At 40.9% G+C, this 19,852-nt stretch overlaps 1 pseudogene; it reads right to left on the minus strand.

Moving 5' to 3' along the window:
• Positions 1 to 418: 418 nt before the first annotated feature.
• The window catches only part of LOC143672003 (eukaryotic translation initiation factor 3 subunit H pseudogene), a 29,192-nt pseudogene continuing 9,758 nt past the window's right edge, over positions 419 to 19,852 (minus strand).

Below are 19,852 nucleotides of genomic sequence, written 5' to 3' on the forward strand. Positions count from 1 at the left end.
AAGCTGATCTTTCTTGGCCTGCCCAGCAATAGCAGCTCTTCAGCTGTTACCTGCAGCCCTGAGAAAGTCTAGTTAACAGTTTGTTAATTTTACTAATATTTTCATAGAACCAAACTTTAGTTTTGTTAATGCTCTCTATTGTTTTATATTCTCTATTTAATTCTTTCTGCTCTATTATTTATTTCTCATCTTTTGTTCGTTTTAGGTTTAGCTCCTGTTTGCTTTCTAGTTCCACTAGGTGTGCAGTTTGACGTTTGATTTGAGTTGTTTTTTCTTTTTTATATCTTATTTTACTTTATTTTTGGCTAGAAAGCACCTTTATAACCAAAGGTGGCAATGACATTAAAAAATCCTTTCAGATTTTTTTGAATGTGATTCAAGAGTCCATGTTAACTACTTTTTTGGAAACTTCCTTCTCTTAGTTGTATTCTTGTAGAACCTGGGCCATGAAGAGTCTGCCTAGGTTTGGGGCAGTGAACTCATTAATGTTCTGGCAGTAAGTGTTAAACTGCCCTGCAATGGACAATGAATTCTTCCTGGAAAGAGGCTGGGTTGGTTTGAAGAGTTTGGACATATCCTTCTCAGGGAAAGTCCATCCTCCACTCTAGTGTTGCATGTTCTCCTGCTGGCAATGCTTTGGATATTGATGTTTCTGCTACTGCTGTTTGCTAGTGTTATGGTCAGGTTCATGTGTCAATTTGGTCAGGTGGGAATGCCCAATTGTCTGGTTGGGCAAGCACTGGCATGTCTGTTGCTATGAGGACATTTCATGAACTTAAATCATGTTCACGTTGGCTACATCCACAGCTGATTGAGATTGTAATCAGCTAAAGGGAGTGTCTTCCACAATAAGTGATGCTTAATTTAATCAGCAGAAGGCTTTTAATGAGGATTCAGGAGAGACGGTCACTCTTCTTGCTTCATCCAGTGAGCCTCTCCTGTGGAGTTCATCTAGACCTTCATCAGAGCTGTCAGCTTGTAGCCTGTCCTACAGACCTTGGACTCTTACATTCCCATGCTTGCCCAGCCAGCCTCTCTTGAGAGTTTGTTGAGAACTTTCATTGAAATTGCCAACTTGCAGCCTGCCCTACAGACCATGGACTCTATGTTCCCATGGTTATGTGAGGCACTTTTACGAATTTTATATCTACAGATATCTCTAGTTGATTCTGTTTCTGTAGAGAAACCTAGCTATTATTACAGCTTGGTGCCAGGAGTGGGTCTTAAGAAACAGAATATAAAAACAGGTTTTTATGATTGATTTTCTACTCTGAGTGGACTCAAAGGCACTTAGGACTTTGTTTCCCATAATCAGAATGACACTGTCAATCCATGGGGTGAGCTTGCAGAAAAGACAGTCAAAATATTACCATTGGATTCTTCTAATGCTTCACTTATATGAAGCCAGGCTCTGGGAGATAATGTTTTTACCACACTTTTACAAAGTTTTGTGGAAATAAAAGCACAGAAATTTTGGCTGGTTTTTGTTAGATACACTGTATACATTGCATATACACGGTATACACTGAGAGAAAGGGATAAGCTTCAAATGAGAAGCTTATGCACTGTATGATGGATGTAAACGTCTCTATGAGTGTCCTGAAGGAAAATCTTATTTCCTGTAGCCGCAGACTTGAGATCTCTGAAAATCAGACTCAGAATCTCATTGTTAGAGTAGTAACTTTACAACATAAACTGAAATCTTAATCTCGCATGGTGTCTGACGTTAAAGTGAGGACATTGATTAGAAAGGAGTGGGACCCTGAAAAATGGGATGGTGACATATGGGTTGATAATGATATCCGTGGAGAGGTTTAAACCCTAGACTGTGCTGAATCTTTTCTAGATAATCCTGTAAACGTCTGCCCTGAGGACATAGCCATGCCATCTCCAGTTTGCCCTGAGAAGTTGGCCACCCAAGATCCACCTGAAGGGATTAAACCTAGAGTGATTAATCCTGTTTTACAAGATGACACTACAAATGAATGTCTTGAAGCAATTGGTTTGGAAGATGCTTCTAATACTTTTTGTGACCCACTCCCCCACCACCACCCCTCATGTCTTCCATATGTATAACTAGACTAAAGTCCCAACAGGCCCCAAAAGGTGAGATACAAAGTGTCACCCATGAGAAGGTATCTTATACTCCAAAAGAACTGCAAATCTTTTTTTAAAAAATATTTTTTTTCAAATTTATATAGATAGAAATCAGGGGGATATGTGTGGCAAGGGATTTTAAGGATGTGGAATAATAATGGGAGGAATATAAGGCTGGATCACACTGAATTTGCTGATATGGGCCCACTAAGGAGAGATTCTGTGTTCAATGTTGTAGCTCAAGAGGTTAGAAAAGACATTAACAGTTGTTTGGATAGTTGGGTGAAACATGGATCAAAAGGTGCCCAACATTGCCTGAGGTTGAAATGCCAGAACTGCCCTGGTAGAACTCAGGGCATCAGAATAAAGGGATTCAACAGCTTAAAGAGATTGGAATGTTAGAGTGGATTTATCATGGAAAGTCTGCTCATACACCACAGGAATGCCTGGAATATGTACCTTTTACCAGAACAGATGATGTGAGACTAGCCCCATCCTCACTGAAGAGCTCTGTAGTTGCCCTTCTCTGTAGATCAGATATTATTGCGGGAACAGCTGTCACTGAGCTGAAATCCTTAAACACAATGGGGATGATCAGATCTTGAGTTGGTAGAAGCCAGGTAGGAGCACTTAATCACCAAAAACAAAGTGGGCATGGTTATCATAATGGACAACAGACTCAAAGCATGAATCAAAATAATCTGACTCACAGAGACATGTGTCATTGTCTAATAGATCATGGGGTACCTAGAAGTACAATAGATGGGTAGTTGACTAAATCCTTGTTTGAGTTGTATAAGCAAAATAATTCTAGGTCAAGTGAACAGAAGTCTAACTTGAATCACAAAAACACGGAATCATGGCCCTTTAATCAATTTCCAGACTTGAGACAATTTACAGACCCAAAGCCCCTTGAATGAGGCAGAAGCCAGGTCCGTTTGGGGGAGGACCCTGTTACACCGCTACAAATTTATATTGTTAACCTTCTTCCAAGCCATCCCCAAGGAAACCCTGGTCCTTTCACCAGGGTAACTGTGCATTGGGGAAAAGGAAATGATCAGATATTTCAGGGACTATTAGACACTGCTTCAGAAGTGACATTAATTCCAGGTGACCCAAACAATCACTTTCAACCAACTGTCAGAGTGGGGCCTTATGGAGGTCAGGTGATAGATGGTTTTAGCTCAGGTCCATCTCACAGTGGGTCCAGTGGGTCCTTAAACCCATTCTGTAGTTATTTCCCCAGTTCCAGAATGAACACTTGGAATAGGCATATTGAACAACTGGCAGAATTGTTGTGGGGCACACCAAAATAGAGACCACACAATTCAAAACTGTAAGCCAATTTGGGGTCTTTATTAGCCGGCCAGCAACTGCCTCAAAAACCTACAAGAAGGTAGATTCAGAGAGCAGTCCTCCCCCAAGGTTTTCAAGGTGTGCTTATAAAGGTTAAAATCATGTTGTGATTTGCAGTTGCTAGCAAGCAAGCGTAATCACAGAAGCAGAAAAATGCCATTAGCTGCTGCCAAAACACATCTTATTCCTTCAGTTTCCTAACACTGGTCATTGTTTAACTCTTGGGCACATTCCACCCCAATGTTGTGGGGACTTTCCCTGCTCAGGTCTGATTGGTTGCTCCTGGCCCTCCACATTCCCCACTGGCTTTGTGAGAGAATCAAATAATTGTTTCTTTATTTTGATTATAAATCTGTTGATATTAGGTTTGAAGGACTAATAATTTATTCTTCTTTTCATGTGTGAACTTAGACAATCGATTACACAGGGTTCAAACATTAAGCATAATAATATGAGAATTAGGGGCACTGCTATGGTGGACAAGAGTGTGGTTAGCTATAGGGGTCAGGAAAACAAATTTTCATACCAGTTGGTTTCAGTTTTTTGGTGTTCTTCCCACTCTCATAACCTGCTACAGACTAGGGATGTACTATTTTTAATTATCCCTGAGTGGTTACCATAGAAGCAGCAGGCTTCCCTGAGGACCATGAATAATCCTCCTTGTTTTAGAAATAGGAAGTCTAAGCCCCTGCGATTTTGGAGGATGACCTTGGCTAGTGAATCCAAGGAATTTTCTAAGCGACTAATGGAGCTTTCTAATTCACTAAGATCCAGATCAAATTGCTGACTCAGGGTTTTAAAATTTTGGTCCCTGGTGATGACGGCTGAAGTTCCTACTGCAGTTGATCCTGTGATGCCTAGTTCAATAAGGAGGGGCACCAAGATTGGGACTCACTTGGCTCGGTGAGTGATTTTCAAATGTTCCCTACCTCCTTCCCCAGAATAACAATATACTTGGGGGATAATATGAACTAAAACACAAAACTCCCTCTCAACGGCCGTAATTGGGGGAGTTATACAGGGGGTGATACCAGATGCGCAAGCAAACCAAATACTGTCAGGGGCTACAAAGAGGAGGTCCCATCCATTCAGGGTTGAAGTTAAAATGTCTTCTAGTGATATGAGGAGTACGCAAGAGTTACTATAGGAGGATTTAGCTAGATTAAAATCTTATACAGGTTCCCTGGCCTTGGAGATCTCCCAGGGTGAGTTTTGGTTCCTGTCCCCATTTGCATAGGTGTTGTCTTTGTGCTTCTTGTACTGAGAGGTTTCTGATATGAGTTTCCACGAGGCCTAAGGAAATATTAGCTCCCATTCCAGTGTAATAAGGGGGTTCAGGATTTAAGCAAAGCCAACAATCTTCAGTAATAAGTGGATTGGTATGATTTGTGAATTGGAAAACTGAGTTTAACATGTCGAGCAGGGGTTTTCTAGGGGAGGGAGAGAAGTTCATATGGGGATTTGGGGTAGCCTTTGTGCTTAGGCCTGACAGACCTCCCTGGGTCTGGGGGGCTGTACCAGTTTTATGCAAGTGCTGAGAGCCTGATTAGGGCCTACGGAGTTTTCTGGTATGCGGGGAAGGAACCTCTGAATTGTGAAACTGACACCGGGGTCATAACCCATGACATACAATCTAAATCCCCAAGTTTTTCCACTGTCCCAGACTTGGGTATGCCAGGAATGGATTGTAATAATAACTGGATTACAGGTGCCTTGGGTGCAACTGTCAGGATTAGGGGTCGGTGCCCCTGTTAAGGTTATGAACGGGTCTCAGTCAGTCCATTTTGTGAGTGTTTCAGAACCCCATTTGGCGCAATGGTACTCGTCTTCCCCTTGACACTCCGGACTTCCCTCCATGGGACAGGCATAATAGTCAGTATGCTGTAAACTCCGTTCTTAGGAAAGGGTGCCACATTCATATTTTTGAATTATAAAAATGGTCCTCCCCAACCATACCCATGGGTTATAGTTGGCCCTTCCCATCCATATCCCTGATTAGAGTTCCATTGATTCCCAAACAATTGACAGAGGTCAAATTGGAAAGTTAGTGGGGATGGAGTGGTGGTTTTAGTGACCACAATCCCATCCACCATTCTAGTGAGTTTCCAGGTACAGTTCATAATCTGGTGAGGGCTTTTATCCGCGACTGCCGCTAGAGTTATCAGGAGGACCCAGAGGAAGTTTTTGAGTCTTATCTTTAGAGGATCCTCAGTTCACTGTTGGATGGTCCATTTTTCAGGTATCTTGGCTGAGGTGGCCTTTTTCATTTGGGTATGATGAATCCAGTGCCATTTTTCCACAACTTTCACTGCCATTGGAGTTGAGAGGATTACTGGCAGGGGTCCCGTCCACCAGGCCTCCGAGGTGGCTGGCTGAAGCTTCTTTATTCAGACTAGGTCTCTGGGCTGCACCTGAAATAGATCATTTTTAGGGACAGGATTTGTTGGTCCCACATGGGCTGCCTTCATCAGTTCCCGAATTTGCTGGGTGGTAGATTGCAGGGCCTATAATGATTTTAGAAGAGAATGGTTATTTAATTCAGCTATTTTTTCTTTCCCCAATTTAGGGATTAGTGGAGGTGGTCATCCAAACATGATTTCATATGAGGTAATTCCCTTAACATAGGGAGTACATCTAGTGTTTAGGATGGCAAATGGAAGGAGACTCACCCAGTTTTTGCCAGTCTCGAGCTTTAGTTTATTTAGAGTTTCCTTTATTGTTCTATTCATTCTCTCAACTTGCCCTGAACTCTGTGGCCTATAAATACAATGTAATTTCCATTTGATATTTAATATTTTTGCTAACAATTGAGTAACTTGGGCGATGAACGCCAGCCCATTGTCGGACCCCATTGCAGTCAGGAAGCCAAATCGGGGGACAATTTCAGAAACTAGTTTATTTTTTTACTACTATTTGTGCTGTCTCGGTTTTGGTAGGAAATGCCTCAGTCCATCCGGAGAAGGTGTTGATGAAGACTAATAGGTATTTGTATCCATATGGACCAGATAATATTTCCGTGAAGTCTATTTCCCAATGTTCCCCTGGGCTTGTCCCCTCAGCTTGGTTCCTTGGGGGCATTTCTTTACCTTAGCCAGAATTTACCTGGGTGTAGATGTGGCATTTGGATGATACCTGCTGGGCTTGTTGTTGCAATTGGGGAATGTAGCAACCTCTCTGTAAGAGTTCAGTTAGTTTCGTACTGCCCAGGTGCGTACTTTGGTGAACTTGGGTAACCAAGTTTTTCCCCAGGTGCTCTGGCACTAGGATTCTCCCATTCGCGAGAATTTTCCAACCATCCGAATCTGTTTTAGTGCCCAGAGTTTTGCCCAGTCTAATCTCTTCCCTGGTATATTTTGGAGGGCATGGCAGCACTTGCCCCGGTAAAACAGAAAGTATCTGCAGTGCCCGCACTGGTTTTTGGGAAACCTCTTTTGCCGTTTTATCAGCCAAGGCATTTCCTCTGGCAATTTGAGTTTTGGCAGTCTGATGTCCTTTGCAATGTATAATGGCTGCCCTCTTTGGAAACCAGATAGCATCTAGCAAGGCGAGTATTTCTGGTATATTTTTTATTTCCTTTCCTCCTGATGTCAAAAATCCCTGCTCCTGATATAATGCCCCATGGACGTGTACAATTGCAAAGACATATCTGCTGTCCATGCAGATGTTGACAACCTTTTCCTTTCTCCACCTTAGAGTCTGGGTCAGAGCTATTACTTCAGCATTCTGGGCGGAAGTCCCATGTCCTAGGGCCTGAGCCCAGATGACCCGGTCTGCAGTTACCACTGCTGACCCCGCACACCAGATTCCCTCTGAGATGTAACTGCTCCCATCTGTATATAATTCTTCATCAGGATTTGGCCAGGGGTTGTCGATGAGATCAGCCCTCAGGTTCGTGAGAGATTCCAAGATCTCACAACAGTCATGGATGGGCTCAGACAGGTCATCATCTGGAAATAAGGTGGTGGGGTTAAGAGCAGCCATTTTTAGGAAGCGGATTCTTGGGGGATCCAGTAGCAATACCTGATACTGGATTATCTGGGCATTTGAGAACCATCTCTTGGGTGGGTTCCTTACTAATGTTTCTACTCAATGTGGGGCCACTATGTGCAAGTCCTGTCCCAGAGATAATTTGGATGCTTCTTTTACTAGAATGGCAGTGGTGACAATGGCTCAGAGGCAGCTTGGCAACCCAGCCTCCACATAGTCTAGTCTTTTAGACAGGTAGGCAACTGGCCTCTTCCACGGTCCTAGCCTTTGGGCGAGGACTCCTTTTGCTATTCCTCATGTTTCAGCAACATGTAGTTGAAAAGGTTTGGGCAGGTCAGGCGAGGCTAAAGCAGGGGCACTCACAGGCATCTGTCTCAACATTTCAAAAGCTTTCTGCTCAGTCTCGGTCCAGGTTAGAGCTTCTCCCTTTCCCCCTGTGCTAGTGTACAGGGGGTTTGCTATTTCTGAAAACCCAGGAATCCAGAGCCAACAATATCCAACTGCTCCTAAGAACTCCCATATTTGCCTTTTCATTTTTGGTTGGGTATTTTCAGAATAGCTTCAATCCTATTAGAAGACATAGCTCTTTTTACCCCTTCTAATTCATACCCTAAGTAAGTTGCTCAACTGATACGGAGTTGAGCCTTTTTGGCTGAGACCTGATAACCCAACTGGGCTACTTCCTGTAACAAGCTTTCAGTTGACTTTTTGCAGTCTGACAGATTATTAGCTGCCAGTAAAAAGTCATCCACATATTGTAGGAGGGTTATCTCTGCATGCTCTTGCCTAAAACGAGCCAGATTCTGGCTTAAGGTCTGTATTAGTTAGGGTTCTCTGGAGAAACAGAATCAACAGGGAACACTTGCAAATATAAAATTTATAAAAATGTCTCACGTGACCACAGGAATGCAAAGTCCAAAATCTACAGGAAAGGCTGTGCAGCTGATGATTCTGATGGAGGGTCTGGTGAACTCCACAGGAGAGGCTTGCCAGCCAATGCAGAAAGGAAGACAGACTGTCTCTTCTGAATCCTCCTTAAAAGGCTTCTCATGATAAGATTAAGAATCACTCATTGCAGAAGACACTCCCCTTTGTCTGATTACAAATGGAAGCAGCTGTGGATGCAGCTGACATGATCATGATCTAATTCCACAAAATGTCTTCATTGCAACAGACAGGCCAGCACTTACACAAGTAGACAAACAGGTACTACAACTTGGCCAAGTTGACACATGAACCTGACCATGACAGTCCACCCCTTGTCAACTTGGCAGCTATATTTATCACCTTAAACCATATACAATTTTCAAATAAAAACAATAAAACACACATTTTTCTTTTACTTAACAATACTCAACTGTCCTACATAAACGGAAACACATTAAATCTCTCCAGAATAGAGCACAAATTCTTGGGCAACATTCATTCCTAAAGTTGATATTTTACAACTTAAATAGTACAACATGAGCAAAACAGTATTACAGTCCTCATTTATATAACTGATCACGTGGTCTAAATTCATATTTATCACTACCTTCTTCCACTACCCATTCCATGTTCCCTTAACCCTCAACAAACAGTTCAGCTGGCCGTGGTTCTTTGCCTGGTGGGGTGACCCAAATCTTCATTCCTGAAGTTTCAGACCCATTGGTAGTCCTGCTTGGATTGGGTTGTTGCAGTTATCCATTGATTTTAATCACAGAGCATGGTAGTACTAAAAGATGCCCTAGGGGATCTCATATATTCCAAGAAAACTCTTTACTTCCATTATTTAGTTTCAGTCCTACTTCTCCTTGATAGTCAGAGTCAATCACCCCAGACAATAATGCAATCCTTTTCTTGGCTTATTGATCCAATAACATAAGTAGTCCAAAGTTACCAGGTGGCTGTCTTAGATTCCAGTTCAATGGAATCATTGTTGCTTCTTCTGGTAGAAGCACTCCCCGTTTTGGAACTAAAACCTATAGACCAGTAGAGTTTTGGAACTAAAACCTATAGACCAGTAGAGCTCAGGGTCACAGGGACAGGAAGCAAAAATTTTCCTAGTGAATCACTATGGGTGATAGTGAGTGGTACTCCTCCCATTTCCACCCCTTGGTTCCTGGACCCATGGATCCTGGCTATAGGAGAAACAGCACTATACAGTGGATGCTGATTCAGAGCATATACAGCTTCCTGGAGAACACTACCCCAGACTTTCATGGTATTGCCACCTAGTTGGCACCATAATTGAGTTTTCAAAAGGCCATTCCACTGTTATATCAATCCAGCTGCTTCTGGATGATGGGGAACATGGTAAGACCAGAGAATTCCATGAGCATGTGTCCATTCTCACACTTCATTTGCTGTAAAGTGTGTTCTTTGATCAGACACAATGTTATGTGGAATACCATGATGATGGACAAGGCATTCTCTAAGCCCACAGATGGTAGTTTTGGCAGAACTATTGCTTGCAAGGAATGCAAACCTATATGTGGATTATGTGTCTATTCAAGTTAGAACAAATTGCTACCCTTTCCTTGAAGGGAATGGTCCAATGTAATCAACCTGCCACCATGTAACTGGCTGGTCAACTCGGGGAATGGTGCCATATAAGGGGCTGAGTGTAGGTCTTTGCTGCTGGCAGATTGGGCACTGAGCAGTGGCTGTAGCCAAGTCAGCCTTAGTGATCGGAAGTCTATGTTGCTGAGCCCATGCATAACCTCCATCTCTACGACCATGACCACTTTCTTCATGAGCCCATTGGGCAATGACAGAAGTTGCTGGAGAAAGAGGCTGACTGGTATTCAAAGAACGGGTCATCTTATCCACTTGAATATAAAAACCTTCCTCTGCTGAAGTCACCCTCTGGTGTACATTCACATGGGACACAAATATCTTCATGTTTTTAGTCCACTCAGAAAGGTCTATCCACATATTTCTTCCTCAGACCTCTTTGTCACCAAGTTTCCAATTATGGGCTTTCCAAGTCTCTGACCATCTAGCCAAACCATTAACAACAGTTCATGAATCAGTATACAAACGCACCTCTGACCAGTTTTCCTTCCAAGCAAAATGCACTGCTTGAAGTTCTGCACACTGGGAGGATTTCCCCTCAGCACTGTCTTTCAAAGACACCCCAGAAAGGGGTTGTAATTCTGCAGCTGTCCATTTTCGGGTGGTACCTGCATGTCGTGCTGAACCATCTATAAACCAGGCCCAAGTTTTCTCTTCTTCAGTCAATTCACTGTAAGGAACTCCCCAAGAGGCCATAGCTCTGGTCTGGGAAAGAGAAGGTAATGTGACAGGAGTGGAGATCATGGGCATTTGGGCCATTTCTTCATGTAACTTACTTGTGCCTTCAGGACCTTTTGGGGCCCTTTCTCGTATATACCATTTTCATTTTACAATAGAGTGCTGCTGCACTCGCCCAATTTTATGGCTTGGTGGGTCAGACATCACCCAGCTCACGACAGGCAACTCAAGTCTCATCGTAACTTCATAAACCATGGTTAAGTGTTCAGTCTCTACTAAGGCCCAGTAGCAGGCCAAAAGCTGTTTCTCAAAAAGAGAGTAGTTATCTTCAGCAGATGGTAAGCCTTTTCTCCAAAACTGCAATGGTCTGCAATGTGATTCCCCAATAGGGGCCTGCCAAAGGCTCCAGACAGCAACTCTATTTGCCAGTGACACTTTCAGCACTATTGGATCTGCTGGATCATGTGGCCCAAGTGGCAGAGCAGCTCGTAGAGCAGACAAGACCTGTCTCGGAGCCTCCTCTTGTTCAGGACCCCACTCAAAATTAGCAGCTTTTCTGGTCACTTGATAAATGGGCTGGAGTAGCACACCCAAATGAGGAATATGTTGTCACAAAAATCCAAAAAGACCAACAAGGCATTGTGCCTCTTTTTGGTTGTAAGAGGGGCCAGATTCAGCAACTTCTCCTTTACCTTAGAAGGAATATCTCGACATGCCCCACACCTTTGGACACCTAGAAATTTCACTGAGGTGGAAGACCCCTGTATTTTTGTTGGATTTATCTCCCATCCTCTGAAAGGCAAATGCCTTACCAGTAAGTCTAGAGTAGTTGCTATTTCTTGCTCACTAGGTCCAGTCAAAATGATATCATCAATATAATGGACCAGTGTGATGTCTTGGGGGAGGGAGAAATGATCAAGGTCCCTGCAGACAAGATTATGACATAGGGCTGGAGAGTTGATATACCCCTGTGGTAGGACAGTGAAAGTATATTGCTGACTTTGCCACCTGAAAGAAACTTTTTCTGGTGGTCCTTACTAATAGTTATTGAGAAAAAAGCATTTGCCAAATCAGTAGCTGCATACCAGGTACCAGGGGATGAATTGATATGCTCAAGCAATTATACCACATTTGGAAAAAGCAGATGCAGTTGGAGTTACCACCTGGTCGAGCTTATGATAATCCACTGTCATCCTCCAATACCCATCTGTTTTCTGCACAGGCAAAATAGGAGAGTTGAATGGGGAAATTATGGGAATCACCACGCCTGCATCCTTCAAGTCCGTAAAAGTGGCCGTAATCTCTGCAATCCCAGCAGGAATCCGGTGTTGCTTCTGATTTACTATTTTGCTCGGTAGGGGCAGTTCTAGTGGCTTCCACTTGGCCTTTCCCACCATGATAGCCCTCACTGCATGAGTTAGAGAGCCAATGTGGGGATTCTGTCAGATGCTCAGTATGTCTATACCAATTATACATTCTGGAACTGGGGAAATAACTACAGAATGGGCCCAGGGACCCACTGGACCCGCTGTGAGACAGACCTGAGCTAAAACTCCATTGATTACCTGGCCTCCATAAGCCCCCATTCTGACTAGTGGTCCAGAGTGATGTTTTGGGTCCCCTGGAATTAATGTCACTTCTGAACCAGTGTCTAATAATCCCCGAAATATCTGATCATTTCCTTTTCCCCAATGCACAGTTACCCTGGTAAAAGGCCATCGGTCTCCTTGGGGAAGACTTAGAGGAAGGTCAACAGTATAAATTTGTGGCAGTGTAACAGGGTTCTCCCCAAAGGGACCTGGCCTCCCCTTCATTCAAGGAGCTCTGGGTCTGTAAACCGTTTCATGTCTGGAAACTGATTAAGGGGCCATGACTCTGTGCTTTTGTAATTCAGGTTAGACTTCTGTTCACTTGACCTAGAACACTTTTGTTTATACAGCTCAAACAAAAATTTAGTAGACTGCCCTTCTACTGTATTTCTAGGTACCCTATATTTATTAGCCAATGCCACAAATCTCTGCATGTCATATAATTTTGATGCCTGTTTTGAGTTTGCTATCTATTATAATAGCCACGTCTACCCTGCCTTTGGCGATTAAGTGCTGCCACCTGACTTCTGCCAACTCAGGATCCTGTCATTCCCGTTGTGTTTAAGGATTCCAGCTCAGTGACAGCAGTTCCTACAGTAATATCTGACCTACAGAGAAGTGCAACCACAGAGCTCTTCAGGGATGATGGCGCTAGTCTCACAAATTTATTTCTCAGTGTTCTGGTAAAAGGTGCAACCTCTGCATATTCCTGGGCTGTAAGAGCAGGCTTTGCATGATAAATCCACTCTAACATTCCAATCTCTCTAAGCCTCTGTATCCCCTCATCCTCAGGTAATGTTGGCCACCTTTTGATTCATGTCTCAGCCAACCATTCAAACAAACTGTTAATACCTATTCTAACCCTTCGAGCTATAACATTGAATGCAGAATCTCTGCTTACTGAGCCCTTATCAATAAATTCAGCCTGATCCAGCCATTCCTCCCACCATTTTTCCACACACTTAAAATCCACTGCCACACATATTCCCCTGATTATTGTCTATATAAATTGAAGAAGTCACACAGTTTTATTTGGAGTATAACGTATCTCCTCATGTGTCATACTTTGTACCTCACCCTTAGGGCCCTGTTTGGATTTTAGTCTAGTTATAGGTCTGGAAGAAATGAGGGGTCTTGGGGGTGTATCATGAAAATAATTAGAAATATCTTCCAAGCCATTTGTTTTGGGGCCTACATTTGCAGTTTCATCTGGTGAAACATTATTAATCACTCTAGGGCTAATCTCTTCAGGAGGAGGTTGGGTGACCAACTCCTCAAGGCAGACTGGAGGTGGGGCAGTTATGTCCTCAGGGCAAATTATTACAGGGTTATCTAAAGAAAACTCAGGATGATCTAGGGTTTTGACCTCCTCCCTGACTTCATTATCAATCCATATGTCACCATCCTAATTTTCAGGGTCCCACTCCTTTTCCTTTTTTTTAAACTTTTTAAATTAAAAATTAATTAATTTTTTAATTAATTAAAAAAATTAACAAACAAAACATTAAGATATCATTCCATTCTACATATACAATCAGTAATTCTTAATATCATCACATAGTTGCATATTCATCATTTCTTATAACATTTCCATCGATTTAGAAAAAGAAATAAAAAGACAACAGAAAAAGAAATAAAATGAGAATAGAGGGAAAAAAAAGACTATACATACTATACCCCTTACCCCTCGCTTTCATTTGCCGCTAGCATTTCAAACTGAATTTATTTTAACATTTGTTCCCCCTATTATTTGTTTTTATTCCATATGTTCTACTCTTCTGTTGATATAGTAGCTAAAAGGAGCATCAGACACAGGGTTTTCACATTCACAGAGTCTCATTGTGAAGCTATATTATTGTTCAATCATCATCAAGAAACATGGCTACTGGAACACAGCACTACATTTTCAGGCAATTCCCTCCAGCCTCTCCACTACACATTGAACAATAAGGTGATATCTACATAATGTGTAAGAATAACTTCCAGGATAACCTCTTGACTCTGTTTGGAATCTCTCAGGCATTGACACTTTGTCTCATTTCACTCTTCCCCATTTTGGTTGAGAAGTTTCTCTCAATCCCTTGATGTTAATTCTCAGCTTATTGTAGGGTTTTTCTCAGTCCTTTGATACTGAGTCTCAGCTCATTCCAGGATCTTTGTCCCACGTTGCCAGGAAGGTCCACATCCCTGGGAGACATGTCCCATACAGAGAGGGGGAGGGTGGTGAGACTGCTCGTCATGTTGGCTGGAGAGAGAGGCCACATCTGAGCAACAGAAGAGGCTCTCTTGGGGGTGACTCTTAGGCCTAAACTTTAAGTAGACTTGATCTATCCTTTGTGGGGTTAAGTTTCATGTGAACAAACCGCAAGCCTGGGGGCTCAGCCTATAGCTTTGGTTGTCCACACTGCTTGTGAGAGCATCAAGAATTCAACTTGGGGAAGTTGAATTTCTTCCCACTCTCACCATTCCCTGAAGGGGGCTTTGCAAATACTTTTCCAGTCATGATCAAATCATTCTGGGATTCATCGGGGCATCACTCTGGACAAACCAACAAAATCTCAAGTGCTACCTGAGATTCCAAGTACTTATGACATTCAATAAAACTATCTACATGAGTTATATTAGGAAATGCTCTAGTCAAAATATAAATTTTGTAACAAATAAACATTTTTTGCTTTGGTCTCACACATAAGGTGGCATTTTAAAGTATTAATTATCATCTATTTTCAGCACCCTGCAATAATGGCATTCCTTTGTTCTTCCTCATGCCAAAACATTTTTTAAAATTTGTACATTGTATATTTCACTATTATTATACACTCTAGGCATTCCTAGATTAAACCATCTCAGTCTTTAACATTCATCTTTCTTTCTAATTTCATTTATGTCCCCAGCCCTCCTCCCTCTATCATTCTCACAAGCAGCTTCATTCAGTGTTTTAACATAATTACATTAAAGTTAGGTAACATTGTGCTGTTCATTTCTGAGTTTTTGCACCCAGTCCTGTTGCACAGTCTGTATCCCTTCAGCTCCAATTACCCACTATCTTACCCTATTTCTATCTCTTGATGTTCTCTGTTATCAACAAAATATTCCAAGTTTATTCACTAATGTCAGTTCATATCAGTGAGACCATACAGTATTTGTCCTTCAGTTTTTGGCTAGTCTCACTCAGCATAATGTTCTCAAGGTCCATCCATGTTATTACATACTTCATAAGTTTATTCTGTCTTAGAGCTGCATAATATTCCATCGTATGTATATACCACAGTTTGTTTAGCCACTCATCTGTTGATGGACATTTTGGCTGTTTCCATCTCTTTGCAATTGTAAATAACGCTGCTATAAACATTGGTGTGCAAATGTCCATTTGTGTCTTTGCCCTTAAGTCCTCTGAGTAGATACCTAGCAATGGTATTGCTGGGTCATATGGCAATTCTATATTCATCTTTTTGAGGAACAGCTAAACTGCCTTCCACAGTGGTTGCACCATCTGACATTCCCACCAACAATGAATAAGTGTGCCTCTTTCTCCACATCCTCTCGAGCACTTGTCATTTTCTGTTTTGTTGATAATGGCCATTCTGGGGGGTGTGAGATGATATCTCATTGTGGTTTTGATTTGCATTTCTCTAATGGCCAGGGACATTGAGCATCTCTTCATGTGCCTTTTGGCCATTTGTATTTCCTCCTCTGAGAGGTGTCTATTCAAGTCTTTTTCCAATTTTGTAAGTGGATTGGCTGTCTTTTTGTTGTTGAGTTGAACAATCTCTTTATAAATTCTGGATACTAGACCTTTATCTGATATGTCGTTTCCAAATATTGTCTCCCATTGTGTAGGCTGTCTTTTTACTTTCTTGAGGAAGTTCTTTGATGCACGAAAGTGTTTAATTTTGAGGAGCCCCCATTTATTTATTTATTTATTCAGTGCTCTTGCTTTAGGTGTAAGGTCCATAAAACCGCCTCCAATTATACGATTCATAAGATAACTCCCTAAATTTTCCTCTAACTGTTTTATTGTCTTAGACCTAATGTTTAGAGCTTTGATCCATTTTGAGTTAACTTTTGTATAGGGTGTGAGATACGGGTCCTCTTTCATTCTTTTGCATATGGATATCCAGTTCTCTAGGCACCATTTATTGAAGAGACTGTTCTGTCCCAAATGAGTTGGCTTGACTGCCTTATCAAAGATCAAATGTCCATAGATGAGAGGGTCTATATCTGAACTCTCTATTCGATTCCATTGGTCAATATATCTATCTTTATGCCAGTACCATTCTGTTTTGACCACTGTGGCTTCATAATATGCCTTAAAGTCAGGCAGTGTGAGACCTCCAGCTTCGTTTTTTTTCCTCAAGATACTTTTAGCAATTCGGGACACCCTGCCCTTCCAGATAAATTTGCTTATTGATTTTTCTATTTCTGAAAAGTAAGTTGTTGGGATTTTGATTGGTATTGCGTTGAATCTGCAAATCAATTTAGGTAGAATTGACATCTTAACTATATTTAGTCTTCCAATCCATGAACATTGTATGTCCTTCCATCTATTTAGGTCTTCTGTGATTTCTTTTAACAGTTTCTTGTAGTTTTTTTTTGTATAGGTTTTTTGTCTCTTTAGTTAAATTTATTCCTAAGAATTTTATTCTTTTAGTTGCAATTGTAAATGGGATTCGTTTCTTGGTTTCCCCCTCAGCTGGCTCATTATTAGTGTATAGAAACGCTACAGGTTTTTGAATATTGATCTTGTAATCTGCCTCTTTGCTGTACTCGTTTATTAGGTCTAGTAGTTTTGCTGTGAGTTTTTCAGGGTTTTCAACGTATAATATTATATCACCTGCAAACAGTAATAGTTTTACTACTTCCTTTCCAATTTTGATGCCTTGTATTTCATTTTCTTGCCTAATTGCATTGGCTAGAACTTCCAACACGATGTTGAATAACAGTGCTGATAGTGGACATCCTTGTCTTGTTCCTGATCTTAAGGGGAAAGTTTTCAGTTTTTCCCCATGGTGGATGATATTAGCTGTGGGTTTTTCATATATTCCCTCTATCATTTTAAGGAAGATCCCTTGTATTCCTATCCTTTGAAGTGTTTTCAACAGGAAAGGATGTTGAATCTTGTAAAATGCGTTCTCTGCATCAATTGAGATGATCATGTGATTTTTCTGCTTTGATTTGTTGATATGGTGTATTACATTAATTGATTTTCTTATGTTGAACCATTTTTGCATACCTGGGATGAATCTTACTTGGTCATTATGTATAATTCTTTTAATGTGTTGCTGGATTCGATTTACTAAAATTTTGTTGAGGATTTTTGCATCTATATTCATTAGAGAGATTGGTCTGTATTTTTCTTTTTTTGTAATATCCTTGCCTGGTTTTGGTATGAGGGTGATGTTGACTTCATAGAATGAATTAGGTAGCTTTCCCTCCACTTCGATTTTTTTGAAGAGTTTGAGCACGGTTGGTACTAATTCTTTCTGGAATGTTTGGTAGAATTCATATGTGATGCCGTCAGATCCTGAACTTTTTTGGGGGGAAGCTTTTGAATGACTGATTCAATTTCTTTACTTGTGATTGGTTTGTTGAGGTCATCTATTTCTTCTAGAGTCAAAGTTGGTTGTTCATGCCTTTCTAGGAACTTGTCCATTTCATCTACATTGTTGTATTTCTTAGCATAAAGTTGTTCATAGTATCCTGTTATTACCTCCTTTATTTCTGTGGGGTCAGTGGTTATGTCTCCTCTTCCATTTCTGATCTTATTTATTTGTGTCCTCTCTCTTCTTCTTTTTCTAAATCTTGCTAAGGGCCCATCAATCTTACTGATTTTCTCATAGAACCAACTTCTGGTCTTATTGATTTTCTCTATTATTTTCATGTTCTCAGTTTCATTTATTTCTGCTCTAATCTTTGTTATTTCTTTCCTTTTGCTTGCTTTGGTGTTAGTTTGCTGTTCTTTCTCCAATTCTTCCAAGTGGACAGTTTATTCCCGAATTTTTGCCCTTTCTTCTTTTTTGATATAGGTATTTAGGGCAATAAATTTCCCTCTTAGCACTGCCTTTGCTGTGTCCCATAAGTTTTGATATGTTGTGTTTTCATTTTCATTCACCTTGAGATATTTACTGATTTCTCTTGTAATTTCTTCCTTGACCCACTCATTGTTTAAGAGTGTGTTTTTGAGCCTCCATGTATTTGTGAATTTTCTGGCACTCTGTCTATTATTAATTTCCAACTTCATTCCTTTATGATCTGAGAAAGTGTTGTGTATGATTTCAATCTTTTTAAATTTGTTGAGACTTGCTTTCTGGCCCAGCATATGGTCTATCTTTGAAAATGATCCATGAGCACTTGAGCAAAAGGTGTATCCTGCTGTTGTGGGGTGTAATGTCCTATAAATGTCTGTTAAGTCTAGCTCATTCATTGTAATATTCAAATTCTCTGTTTCTTTATCGATCCTCTGTCTAGATGTTCTGTCCATTGATGAGAGTGGTGAATTGAAGTCTCCAACTATTATGGTATATGTGTCTATTTCCCTTTTCAGTATTTGCAGTGTTTGCCTCAATTATTTTGGGGCATTTTGGTTCAGTACATAAATATTTTTTATTGTTATGTCTTCTTGTTGAATTGTTCCTTTTATTAGTACATAGTATCCTTCTTTGTCTCTTTTAACTGTTTTACATTTGAAGTCTAATTTGTTGGATATTAGTATAGCTACTCCTGTTCTTTTCTCGTTGTTATTTGCATGAAATATCTTTTCCCAAGCTTTCACTTTCAACCTATGTTTATCTTTGGGTCTAAGATATGTGTCCTGTGGACAGCATATAGAAGGATCCTGTTTTTTAATCCATTCTACCAGTCTATGTCTTTTGATTGGGGAGTTCAGTCAATTAACATTTAGTGTTATTACTGTTTGGGTAGAACTTTCCTCTACCATTTTGCCTTTTGTATTTCATATGTCATATCTAATTTTCCTTCTTTCTACACTCTTCTCCACACTTCTCTCTTCTGTCTTTTCATATCTGTCTCTAGTGCTCCCTTTAGTATTTCTTGCAGAGCTGGTCTCTTGGTCACAAATTCTCTCAGTGACTTTTTGTCTGAAAAGGTTTTGATTTCTCCCTCATTTTTGAAGAACAATGTTGCTGGGTATAGATTTCTTGGTTGGCAGGTTTTCTCTTTTAGTAATTTAAATATATCATCCCACTGTCTTCTCATCTCCGTGGTTTCTGCTGAGAAATCTACACATAGTCTTATTGGGTTTCCCTTGTATGTGATGGATTGCTTTTCTCTTGCTGCTTTCAAGATCCTCTTTCTTTTTGACCTCTGACATTCTGACTAGTAAGTGTCTTGGAGAACGTCTATTTGAATCTATTCTCTTTGGGGTGTGCCTCACTTCTTGGATCTGTAATTTTAGGTCTCTCATAAGAGTTGGGAAATTTTCAGTGATAATTTCTTCCATTAGCTTTTCTCTTCCTTTTCCCTTCTCTTCTCCTTCCGGGACACTCACAACACGTGTATTTGTGCACTTCATATTATCATTCAATTCCCTGAGTCCCTGCTCATATTTTTCCATTCTTTTCCCTATAGTT

Source organism: Tamandua tetradactyla, chromosome X (genome assembly GCF_023851605.1).
Source record: "Tamandua tetradactyla isolate mTamTet1 chromosome X, mTamTet1.pri, whole genome shotgun sequence".
NCBI lineage: Eukaryota > Metazoa > Chordata > Mammalia > Pilosa > Myrmecophagidae > Tamandua > Tamandua tetradactyla.